This window comes from Nicotiana sylvestris, chromosome 9, assembly GCF_000393655.2.
Source record: "Nicotiana sylvestris chromosome 9, ASM39365v2, whole genome shotgun sequence".
NCBI lineage: Eukaryota > Viridiplantae > Streptophyta > Magnoliopsida > Solanales > Solanaceae > Nicotiana > Nicotiana sylvestris.
The window spans coordinates 18086680-18100302 of NC_091065.1; positions in this window are offsets into that span (position 1 = coordinate 18086680).

Below are 13623 nucleotides of genomic sequence, written 5' to 3' on the forward strand. Positions count from 1 at the left end.
CCAAGCATGCAATTTACTTAGAACGTAATTTCTTTCTCCATTTATTAGAGACAAACATAATAAAAATGTAATCATCGTAGGCGTACTTGCTTCACAAAATGAGATGAGCCTCGTTAAATAAGAGACACAAACTTGCGGGGCCCTCATAAGTGTATATATGTATATTGAATACTTAGAATTTGGGATGGGTTGTTTAGTGTATATCACTACCTTCTCTAAAGATAATAACGCGTTAGACTCTTTAGGCGCGACTTAATTAAATTACATTCTTAAATTCGGGTGCGCATTTATGTGACCCAAATTCAAATCTCAACAGAGTCGAAATGTGTTAACAACTACGGGTGCATTGATTGTGACGTGGTTCGAGATGCATTTTCACGACGTTGCAATTCTATAAAAAATAAATGATAATAATAAAAGCGGTTTAAACTTAATAAAAGCACATAAGTCATAACATGTATTTAAATCAGATATTTAGCCATTATAACAATTTAAGCGACCGTGCTAGAACCACGGGATTCGAGGGTGCCTAACACCTTCCCTCGGGTCAACAGAATTCCTTACTTAGAATTTCTGGTTCGCAGACTTCATTTGGAAAAGTCGAAAATTTCCTCGATTTGGGATTCAAGATAAACCGGTGACTTGGGACACCAAAAGCCAAACCTTTCCCAAGTGGCGACTCTGAATTAAATAAATAATCCCATTTCGAATATTGTCACTTAAATTGGAAAAACTCCCCTCGCGCATTTAACCCTTCGGGGCGGGCGCGCAAAAAGGAGGTGTGACAGCTCTGGCGACTCTGCTGGGGAAAAAACCCAGAACCTCCGGTTCAGGGTTCAAGAATTCGAGCTTAGAATAATTGTTATATTTGGCTTTATTATCTGATATTTATTACATGTTTTGACATAACGTGCTAAATGTTGTCTTTTACCGCTTTGATATTATCTGAAATGTATATAAACTGTGCCGAACCCTTCTCTCTTCACCTCCGGGGATGTGCTTACTGGTTGAGACTCCCTATTCGGTTAGTGTCAATACCTGAAATAAGAAAGAGGACGGATAAGTTACGAAGCCGGACGGCCTTTTGGTTCCCGGTAAGTTGCCCCTCCTCGACTCGAGTTGTCCGCTCGGGTACACAGTCTAGAACATCTACCCAGGTTATAAACCTAGTATAACGAAACCTCATGCCGGATCCCTAGTAGGAACGCTTATCTGCATCATGTTGCATTTGACATAGGGGACTCAACACAGGGGTTGGGTCCGTCTAGGACAGACAACCTGAAATGAAAAGACCGTCCTGCTGCATCCCGTTTGTTTTGCACATCTATTTGCTTCGGATCTGCATGCTGACCGGTTTCCGAAAAACTTTCAAAAAAAAGAATAGTAGGGTAGGGAGATAATTACTTATTTTGGAAAAATAAAACCAATGTCCAAGTAATGTCAAAACCTCACCGGAATTTTCTTAAAAAAAAAGAGAAAAAGAAAAATGAAAACAAAGTTTGTCTTTTAGTTTGATTTATTCCTTTTAATCGCTTTCAAAATCCAAAATATATATAATTTTTTTTTTTAAAAAAAAATATTTCATTTGTAGTATCTCTTTAAAAGATTTTCGAAATTTCAAAAAAAAAATGAAAAAAGAAGTTTAAAATGCATAAATATTTCCTTAGTCTCTTTTCAAAAAATAAATATTCCTCTTTTTCTTTAAAAGATTTTATTTGTTTCCCCTATTTCTGATCGGCCCGAACTACGCCGGTTTGATTCTCACAGGGTGTGAGATACGTAGGCAACTCTCATCGGGTCCATCCTCCCATTTTGCAAAAAATATACAAAAAACAAATCTTGAAAAAAAAGAGATCTAGAGTCTAATAAAAGTTTTTTTTTATTTGGCATAATCACCCTAATAAATGTGCACGATGAGCACGACACAAAACGAACCTTTTTCAATAATGACCAAGATCCCTTTTGAGTTGCGATTATGGTGGAACGACTTAGGCAAGGAGGGGCAAGACAAAGTAAGGAAATATCTGAAAGATCTCCCAGATTTACTAGACGTTCAGCCTCGGGGTGATATTATCAAATCATTGGTCACTTGTTGGGATTCAGCACACAACGTATTTCAATTCTCGGACTTTGAGCTCACCCCGACATTGGAAGAAATAGCGGGATACATCGGAGGTGATGAAGCTCCGTTAAGGTTCAAATACTTGATTGCACCTAGGGCCGTCACGGTACACCGGTTTCTGGATTTCCTAAAAATACCTCGAACGTTCCACCATCCAAATCTTGCCAAAGGATTCTGCAGTCTCCACCTCATATATGCTAGATACGGCCACGTGGGCGGATACAATAAACCGGATTTCAAACTATGCAGTAGAGGCAACCGACAAAAGTGGGACGAACACAGGCTGGTAGCTTTTATGACAGCCTTTCTGGGTCTTATAGTGTTCCCAAGGAAAGACGGAAACATTGATCTAAAAGTAACTAGGGTCGTCAGTACTTTGCTCACCCAAGATAAAAGTACTCTGGCGCCTATGATTATGGCTGACATTTTCCGGGCTCTCACTGCTTGTCGAGCCAGGGGCGACTTTTTTGAAGGATGTAACCTACTGTTGCAAATGTGGATGACCGATCATTTATGCCACCGCTCCTCGCTCTTGGGTTACGGTTTGCCTGAGAAAACTTGTATTGGAGAATTCTACACAAGAATCAAAGGGTTCAATCTACCCGAGGGAGTCACAGCATGGACCTCATTTCTCCGAACTCTCACTGCCAACCAAATCCAGTGGACGCTCGGATGGTCGCCCGTTGAGGAAATCATATACATGCCGGCAACCAGCCCCCACTTTCTGTTGATGGGACTTAAAAGCATCCAACCCTATGTACCATATCGGGTTTTGAGTCAACTTGGGAGGTATCAAGTGGTGCCGAAAGATGAAGATCTGAGTACCCAAGTGATTGAAATCAGTCCGGACGGTCATTTCCCCAAAGAAGAAGTTCGCCAAATCTGGAGTGAGTGCCAACATCTGACAACAAACACTTGTGTGATTGATACAACAAAAGGGGAAGTTGCCCCGGGGTATCACGCTTGGTTTAGAGGTAACCTGTCCTGTGAAAGACCAGCTAAGAGACCTCATCTCAAAGATTTCGTAGAATCGTCCCAAGGGAAATGGAACTGGTTAGCAAAAGAAAAGGGGTATCGGGCAGAGATCGGTGATTTGAAGCTACAAATTGACAGTCTGAAATTCAATAGCAGCGTACAAATCGCGGCAGATCGAAGCGAAAAGAATAGATTGATCCAAGAGAATGAAGAACTTAAGGCCCAAATCCAAAAATTGAGATTGGCTCTTGATGAACAACCCAGAAGTCGATCAGACCAGAAGTTGATAAAAGGTTTGAAAAGAGAAGTCAGGGAATGGCGAGATGGTTTAGAAGAATCTAAAAAGGTCATGGCAGAGCTCAAGGCACAGTGGGGTACAAGAGTAGATAAGCATCGCCGATACTTGAACTAATTGAAACGCGACCACGAGAAAACTGTTGCTAAAATGAAGAGATAGATGGCCACACTTGAGTTTAAAGTAGTTAAGCGGGCCGAGGATTTCCAATTTGAGAGCAGATACTGTTACGACCTGTTGGCCCAAATGAAGACAGAAGTGCGGCAACTGACGAATCAGCATATACAAGATTCTCAGGTTTTGAAAACGTGCAGTGATCTAATAAAACGTTTGCTCATAGAGAAGAAACAAACCAGAGATAGGATCAGGACCATTACCCACGCCATCATCAGACGATGTCTACGGTGTGAAAACATGACCAGCATTACTGTTCTCTCAGCAGTGATGGGCTATGTCAAGCAAACCATGCATGAGCTGGAGCAACTTGAGAGGGATCTCACACCTAGGACCGCGGCAAGGCCGAACGATGCCCCGCGGGCACCAATTTTCGAAGCCTTAATGTATTCATAGGTCGAGTCTGTATCATGGCATATTCTGTCTGTCTTCTCGCATCAGGGTGCATTAGTCTGTTTGAGTCTATGTTTATTTTCAAGTTTTGTTTTTCAAAATGTTGCTTGTAATAGATCGTTTCAGTAATAAAATGCGTGTTTCTTTTACATTCATCTGTTTTAAACTACGTAATGATCTGATTCGCGTGGCATCGTGATACGTAGGCAATCCTCATCGGATCTGGTCGCATTTTAACCACAAAAATTGAAAACAGTAACAAAGGGGAAAGAAAAATAAAAAATAAAATAATAATAATAATAATAAAAGGCCTAAAAAGGAAGTCGGAATGACGCATGCTTTCGTCGCAAACATGTAGGAATTCACTTAACTGTATAGGTGCATCATGCCCCAACGTGAGATTGCCTATCTGTTATTTGTTTCGGACTGACCGTTCGTTTGTCGTTGAGTTTCTCCAGGTTTTTGGAAAAGGTGGTTGGTTTGGTGAAAGTCTGGCCTCGCACTCATACTTCACGAGGTCGAAAGGGAGTGTTCAATTACCTGTTGTTAAGTCAGGAGGCGGTGCTCACACTTACTTCACAAGGTCAAAAGGAAGCATAGAAATGTCTTCAGAAATTCCGTTGCCAACAATCCCTGTTTCCAAGGAGAGTTCTATCTCGACCGTCCTCACGCCCGAGTCCGCAACTGCGGAGGAAAATAGAATCCTGCGGCTCTGCATGTTGGAAATGCTGGATGACTGGAATAACGGAAAAGAGCCACCAAGTGTTATATTTGGATTCCCTGAGTTGTTCTCCAGGACAAGCGGGACGTCTAACGTCCCCATAAGCTATCCGGCTGCCCCATTCGGATACCCAGCCATTTCGGCCTTCTCTGCTGGATCGCCCTTTGATTATCATCCCCGGGTGTCGACAACAGATGCAAACACAAACATCTTTACTGCACCACCCTGCCCGATCGCGGCACAACCTGCTACGTACAAGCCAAATTTTGACTCATCCTCGTTTACATTCCAAGCACCGTCTTTCTCAATGGAACCAACTCGGTTCGTCACTAGCACTCATCCTCCACAGCCTCAGTACGAGTTTGCACCTGTGTAGGATCAGAACCCCAAAATGGCTGAACAAGAAGAGATGGCCAAAAGAATGAGAAGCATTGAGCAGAGTTTGAAGAACATGCAAGGTTTGAGCGGACAAAAGAGCGTCTCCTATACCGATCTATGCATGTTCCCTCACGTGCACCTACCAGTGGGTTTCAAGACCCCAAAGTTTGAGAAATACGACGGGCACGGTGACCCTATTGCTCATCTCAAGAAATATTGCAACCAATTGCGGGGAGCCGGCAGAAAAGAGGAGTTGCTAATGGCATATTTCGGAGAAAGTCTGGTGGGAATAGCCTCGGAATGGTATATGGACCAGGACATATCCCGATGGCATATATGGGATGATCTCGCCAGAGATTTTGTGAGACAATTCCAGTATAACATCGACATTGCACCAGACCGAAATTCTCTATCAAACTTGAAGAAGAAACCTTCAGAAAGCTTCAGAGAATATGCTATTAAGTGGCGCGAGCAGGCGTCGAGGGTGAAGCCTCCCATGGACGAGATAGAAATGGTCACTACTTTTCTCCAGGCTCAAGAGTACGACTATTTCCAAAACATAATGTCAGCCATGGGAAAGCCTTTCGCAGAAGCGATTAAGATTGGGGAGATGGTGGAGAATGGTCTGAAAACGGGTAGAATTTTGAGTCAGGCAGTCATAAGGGCAACCTCCCAAGCCGTCCAAAGCGTGTCTGGAGGAATGGCGAGAGGAAAGAAAAAGGAAGAAACGGTCATGGCAGCATCAGAAGCAAGGAAATATCGTAATCCCAGGCCCCGTTTTCCAGAAAGGACCCCACAACACTACTACCCCCATCAAAGTGTGGCATATGCTCCTCAACCCTACATGGTTACGAACACCAAACCATATGTCCATCCGCCGCAGCAAGCCAATCGAGGCCAAGCTCTACCTCCCAGAAATCAGCCTCCATACCGCAACCACTACAACCCACAGCCTCCTCAAAATAACTTCCGCCCTCAGGAACCACCTAGAAGGTGAACTTTCATGCCCATCGGTGAGCCATACTCTACTTTGTTACCGAAGCTAGTTCAGCTGGGTTTCCTGCAGCCGGTCCCTCAGACAAGGCACAATCCGGCATCACCTTCTTACAAAGTCGGTGTTAGATGCGCCTATCATTCAGGAGCGGAAGGGCACGATACAAATGACTGCTGGGCTTTGAGAAAGGTCGTCGAGAATTTAATAGAGCAAGGGAAAATAGTGCTAAGGGACGAGGAGGTCCCAAATATGTCTAACAATCTGTTGCCTGCTCACAACAACGGGCCGCTAATTGGAATGATCTGTGAGGACAAAGAATTTGATCCTGCTTTAAAAGCCATAATCGCCATCGTCGATGCAGGGAAAAGACCTGAAACAACCCCGAAGCTAGAAAAAGGGGAAAAGAAGGTCAGTACTGTGAAGGGCGAGCCTGAAAAGAAGGTGGAGAAAAAGACGGTGCCTGTGAAGAATGGAGTTCTTTACGTCCCGCGAGGTCAAGCAGAGAAGCCGCAGAGTTTCGAAGTCAAAAGGGCAAGGCCAATGTACGTACCAAAAGGGGCCTATGTGGTCCGGGGGACGATTCAACCACCTCGGCTGAATGAGCCAGTGGTTATCGGACGCGTGCCACAGAAGCCGATGACCAACCCGTCCACAGTGCCGTGGAACTATCGAAGAACGTTGGTTACGTACAAAGGTAAAGAAGTCACGGGAGAACTTCCGGAAAATACTTTCATTGGAAGGTATTCGAACACTCAAGAGCTAAACAACGCCACACGGAGACGCTTCCCACCTAAGAAGCCTGTAAGCGTTGAAGAAGCGGAAGTTTTCTTCCAACAAATGAAAATGCCAGACTACGAAGTAGTAGATCAACTGCGCAAGTGCCCTGAGCAAGTGTCCATGCTATCTCTGCTGATGAGGTCAACCGAGCATCAAAAGATCTTACTCAAGACCCTGAACGAAGCATACGTACCAGTTGAAACCTCAGTTGAACAACTGGAACGGATGACGGAGAGGTTCTTCGCCGTCAACCAGGTCTCTTTCAGCAAGAACGATTTACCCCCAGAGGGAGCGGCTCACAACAAAGCTTTGCATCTAACAGTTAAATGCGAAAACTACTACGTCAAGCGGGTAATGTTGGATGGAGGTTCAGGTGTTGACATTTGTCCGCTCTCCACGCTACAGAGAATGGAAATTGGGACCGGAAGAATCCGCCCCAATAATGTCTGCATAAGGGCTTTCGACGGCATCAAGAGAGACACCCTGGGGGAAATAGACCTGATGTTGACCATATGACCAGTCGAGTTTGAAATAACCTTCCAAGTGCTCGACATGGATACATCCTACAATCTTCTCCTCGGCAGATCTTGGATTCATGCGGCAGGAGCTGTGCCTTCCACTCTTCACCAAATGGTGAAGTTTGAGTACGAAGATCGGGAAATTGTGGTCCACGGAGAAGACGAGCAATCTATTTATCGGGACCCATCCATCCCATATCTTAAACCAAGGGAAGGGAGCGAGCACACGGTCTATCAGGCTTTCGAGATTGTGTTAGCAGGGCAGTACGAAGAGGGAAGGCCTTGCCCCTAACCTTTCCTGTCTAACGCCTCGATCATGGTGGCTAAAGAGATGATCCGGCACGGATTCAGGCCAGGGAAAGGACTCGGACGAACATTGCTGGGAATAACGGAACCCATCACCTTGCCTTCCGCCAAGAAACTTTTTGGGATAGGTTTTCAACCCACTCCAGAAGATGAAGAATGGGCAAAGAAAAGGAAGAATGGGGGGTGGAAACTGCCTCGGCCACTGCCGGATTTATATGAAACTTTCGTCGAACCAAAATACACTGAAGAAGAAGACGATGAGGTTTTCACAGCTGAGGAAATAGAGGAGATATGTGGGGCAATGAGAGAAATGCTCTACGAGGCTCACATGGTTCAACCAGGAGAAGGCACCAGCACCGCCGAAATACTATATATGGGGTAAAACGCCAAACTCCGAAACTGGGAGGCCACGCCATTCCCGACTAGGCAGAAGTCCGGGTAGACTTGTCCTGCCACCTTTCCTGCATCACAAGTTATCTCCAGGATATAACTTGGATGTTTTCTTCTTTTAATTGTTGTTTTGAATTCCTGAGTTTGTAAACATTGTTTGTCTTCCAAATTTCAAGAAGAAAAATAAAATAAAAATCAGCATTGTTTTCTTATTTTTCCCTTTGTTCTGATTTTGTTATTTTTCCTTTATCTTTTCTTTCAGTTATAATAATGCGACTTTAAATATGACATGCTTGCGGACTTCACACCCAGATCACAACGAGCTATTTAATTGTGAAATAATGAACCCAGAACCAGAATATGATGAAGAAGAGGCTTTTAGGGAAATAAACCGAGAATTGGAACATTTTGAGAATAAACCTAAGCCAAATCTGAATGACACCAAACCGATTAATTTAGGAACTCCTGAAGAAATCCGGGAGACCAAAATAAGCATTCACACGGACAAGAAAATGCAGGACGCGATAATTCAACTCCTTTTTGAATTTAAAGATGTGTTTGCTTGGTCATACGATGACATGCCAGGACTAGGTGTTGATCTAGTGGTTCATAAATTGCCAATTCACCCTGATTGTCCTCCAGTTCAACAAAAGCAACGAAAGTTCAAAACTGAGGTCAGTGACAAGATTAAAGAGGAGATCACCAAGCAGCTGAAAACATGAGTGATTCGGGTAGTCCAGTATACAACATGGTTGGCAAATGTGGTTCCAGTACCGAAAAAAGATGGGAAGACTCGGGTATGTGTGGATTATCGAGATCTGAATAGGGCGAGTCCCAAAGACAATTTCCCATTGCCCAACATCCACATCCTTGTTGATAATTGCGCCAAACATGAGATACAATCTTTCGTAGATTGCGATGCTGGGTATCATCAGGTATTGATGGATGAAGAAAACGCCGAGAAAACCGCCTTCACCACGCCTTGGGGCACTTACTGTTATCGGGTCATGCCATTTGGTCTGAAGAATGCTGGGGCTACTTATATGAGGGCCATGACCGCCATTTTTCATGACATGATGCATCAAGAAATAGAGGTGTACGTGGACGACGTGATAGTCAAGTCCAGGATGCAGGATAATCACATCCAAGACTTGAGGAAGTTCTTTGAGAGACTGAGGAAGTACGACTTGAAGCTGAACCCAGCCAAATGTGCTTTTGGAGTCCCATCGGGCAAGCTTTTGGGCTTCATAGTAAGCAGGAGAGGTATCGAATTAGATCCAACAAAGATAAAATGTATCAGAGATCTACCTCCCCCAAGAACAAAGAAAGACGTGATGAATTTGTTGGGCAGGTTAAACTATATCAGTCGATTTATTGCCCAGCTGACAAGCACGTGTGAGCCCATATTTAAGCTATTAAGGAAAGATGCGGCGGTCAAATGGACGGCTGAGTGTCAAGAAGCTTTTGACAAAATTAAAGAATATCTTTCAAATCCCCCAGTTTTGGTCCCGCCGGAGCCAGGGAGACCACTGTTCTTGTATCTGACAGTCTTGGAAAATTCTTTCGGTTGCATCCTCGGGCAACATGACATAACCGGAAAGAAAGAACAAGCGATCTACTACTTGAGGAAGAAATTCACCGGCTACGAGGCCAAGTATACTCTGCTGGAAAGAACGTATTGTGCTTTGACGTGGGTCGCTCAAAAGCTGAGACATTATCTCCAAGCTCACACTACTTTCCTCATAAGCAGGCTGGATCCTTTGAAGTATATATTTCAGAAACCGATGCCCACTGGAAGACTGGCCAAGTGGAAAATCTTGCTTACTGAATTCGACATAGTCTATGTCACTCGCACGACAATGAAAGCCCATGTGCTAGCAGATCATTTGGCCGAAAATCCAGTCGATGAGGAATACCAGCCGTTGAATACCTATTTTCCAGACGAAGAAATAAACACCGTAGAAGTGGTCTCGGAGTACACTCATGTTTGGAAGATGTTCTTTGATGGAGCCGTAAACGCCAAAGGTATAGGAATCGGGGCGATTTTGATCTCGCCTTCTGGTCAGCATTATCCAGCCACACTAGACTGTGTTTCTTTTGCACAAACAATACAGCTGAGTACGATGCCTGCATCATGGGCATGCATATGGTGATCGATCATGATGTCAAAGACTTACTGATTATGGGAGATTCTGACCTGATTATCCGGCAAGCCCAACGTGAATAGGAAACTCGGGATGTCAAGCTTATTCCTTACCGATAGCACGTGGAGGACCTCGGCAAGCGTTTTAAATCAATAGAGTTCAGATATATCCCGCGGTGTCACAATGAACTAGCGGATGCACTTGCCACCTTAGCTTCGATGCTACCCTACCCAGGCAACGCCCATGTTGATCCCTTGGAAATCCAAATCAGGGAGAGACACGGTTACTATAACGTAATCGAGGCAGGATCGTGCATACAGCCATGGTACCATGATATCAAGAGGTTCCTGAAGACACAAGAATACCCCGAGCATGCTACTGGAGATCAAAAGAGAACCATTAGGCGACATGCAAGTGGTTTCTTTTTGAGCGGTGAGTTGTTGTATAAGAGGACCCCGGACCTCAATCTACTAAGATGTGTTGACGCCGAGGAGGCAAGAAGGATCATGCACGAAGTACACGCAGGAGTGTGCGGACCTCACATGAACGGGTATGTTTTAGCAAAGAAAATCCTTCGAGCAGGTTATTACTGGATAACCATGGAAAAGGATTGCTTTAGCTTCGTTCGGAAGTGTCATCAGTGTCAGGTGCACGGTGATTTGATTCATGCACCTCCCACAGAATTGCATCCCATGTCTGCACCTTGGCCATTTGTTGCCTGGGGTATGGACGTCATTGGTCCGATCGAGCCGAAGGCCTCAAATGGACATAGATTTATACTGGTTGCCATCGACTACTTCACAAAATGGGTAGAGGCTGTCACTCTCAAATCGGTCACCAAAAAAGCTGTAGTGGATTTTGTACATTCGAATCTTATCTGTCGTTTCAGTATCCCTGCAACTATCATCACAGATAACGCATCGAACCTGAATAGTCACTTGATGGGAGATGTATGCGAGCAGTTCAAAATAACACATAGGAATTCTACTCCTTATCGGCCCAAGGCCAATGGAGCTATAGAAGCAGCAAACAAGAACATCAAGAAGATTTTGAGGAAAACGATCCAGAGTTCCCAACAGTGGCATGAGCAGTTACCGTTTGCATTATTGGGATATCGCACTACGGTATGCACGTCAGCAGGGGCAACCCCTTATCTTTTGGTTTATGTGACAGAGGCTGTAATACCAGCAGAGGTAGAAATTCCTTCGCTTCGAACCATTGTCGAAGCAGAAATCGAAGACAGCGAGTGGGTTAAGACTCGATTGGAGCAGTTGACTCTGATTGACGAGAAACGAATGACTGCGGTTTGTCACGGGTAGCTGTACCAACGAAGAATGGCCCGTGTTTACAATAGGAAAGTCCGACCCAGGAATTTCGAAGTGGGTCAACTGGTACTGAGGCGCATTCTGCCACATCACCAGGAAGCAAAAAGGGAAATTTGCTCCAAACTGGAAAGGCCCATACATCATTAGGAAGATATTGCCGAGAGGAGCATTGTACCTAGGTGATATTGAAGGAAATGATCCCAAAACAGCAGTAAATGCGGATGCAGTCAAGAGATACTATGTCTGAGTGACACCCCAACGGTCCTGACACATTTGAAATGTTGAAGGTTTTATTCCCACTACCCCAAACTCTATCAACTCTCTCTACAAGCCTTTGAGCCGGTTACATTTCTTTAGTTACCAATCAAAAAAAACAAACAAACAAACAAAACAAAACATTGATCGAGGCCTGAACTACGTCTGACTTGATTCCGAAAGGATACGTAGGCAGCCTCTCTCTGAGGTTCAGTCACACCAACAATAAAATCCCATTTACCCTGAAATTGAAACCGGGGCACGTCAAAACGGCTTAGAAGTCGTAGTATCATCTACTTTTCTTTGCCAAGCACAAGCCCTTCAGATCAATTACCAAAGGTAAGGGAAAGCCAAGAAGCATCACGAATGGAGGCTGGTACACTCTAAATTGAGAAATAAAATGAGAGAGTCTCGTCGGTGAAAACCTTCGGGCACCGTGAGGCGACGGGAGTAGAGAAACCAAAATGAGAGAGCTTGTTTAGTAAAACTCGCAAAGAGTGCTATCAAGCGATAGCAAGGAGGGAAATGAGAGAGGTCAGCTAGCGAAAACCCGCAAAGGGCGCTGTTGGCCGAAAGGATGACTCCGCCCCAGGAAGTCTCGGCAAAGTTCCACCGGTTTGGAAACACAGATCCATTTTTGGTTCGGGAGGAAATGCAAGTTCATTAAAGGTCAGGCGTCCAGTCCAAAGAGCATGTCATGTCCATTTAAAGTCAACATTGTTTTCCTCAGATAAGTCTTTCTTGTCCCAAAAGGGAAACTTCTTTTCTGAAATTTGCTTTCTCTGTTATTTGTTTTTCTTCGAATCCCTTTCATTTTTAACCCTAAGTTCCAGATATACCGGAAAGGATAGGTGGCAGGATTGGTTTCACGGAATTCCGTTTCGCAAGGGAAATACCCTGCTTCGTTGGTACGTTTGTCCGAACCTGATGATGGTTCATGATGTTGACTGCATTCTAAGTGAAGTCACAAAAACAAAAATATATATATATATATAAAAAAAGAGAGAGAAGAAAAATCCCCACAGACTTCCCCTTTGTACAAATCCCCGCAAAGCCTCCCTTTGTAAAAATTCCCCAAAGAGTCCGCCCCAACAAAATCCCCACAGATTTTCCCTTTGTACAGATCCCCACAGGGTCTCCCTTTGCAAAAAAAAAAAATCCCCAGCAAATCCGCTTTTTAAAATTCCCCAGCGAGCCTGCCCCAATAAATCCCAGGCAAGTCCATTTTGTAAAAAAAAAAAAAAAAATCCCCACAGAACCGCTTTCAGACAAATCCTCATAGAGTTTCCCTTGTGCAAACCCCCACAGAGTCTCCACAATAAAATCCCCATTGAAAATCCCCAAGCAAAACGGGGTGGAAAAAACCAAAGCCTTACAAGGCAAATCATCACAGAATCTGGAAATGCAAGCCTGAGCCGTCTAAAAGGGTTTCGCCATTTGAATCCAATCAATGGCAAAGTTTCTCAACAGAAATAAGGACGCAACAAAGCAACCGGAACAATCAAGGTCACTGAACCAACCGCCATTTCTGAGCTAACAATTGTTCTTTGTTTGAAAAGTTGAAACAGGTATAATCCAATACAACCGTGCAAGAAGCAGATGTCACCCAAAGAAGAAAGTACATGAGTACAAGAAACTGTTTGGCAATAAGGAATCCACTCGTAAGGTAAGTTTCCACGAAATTCTCTTTTACCTTTTACTAAAACAAGAAAATTCAAAAAAGGGGTCAGTTAGTATCCTCGAACTTTTCCATTAAGTCAGCATCAGAGCTCCAACTCTGAACTGAACTTTTTTTTCATTTAGCCAGCATTAGGGCTCCAACCCTGAACTGAGCATTGTCAGTTAGTATCCTTGAA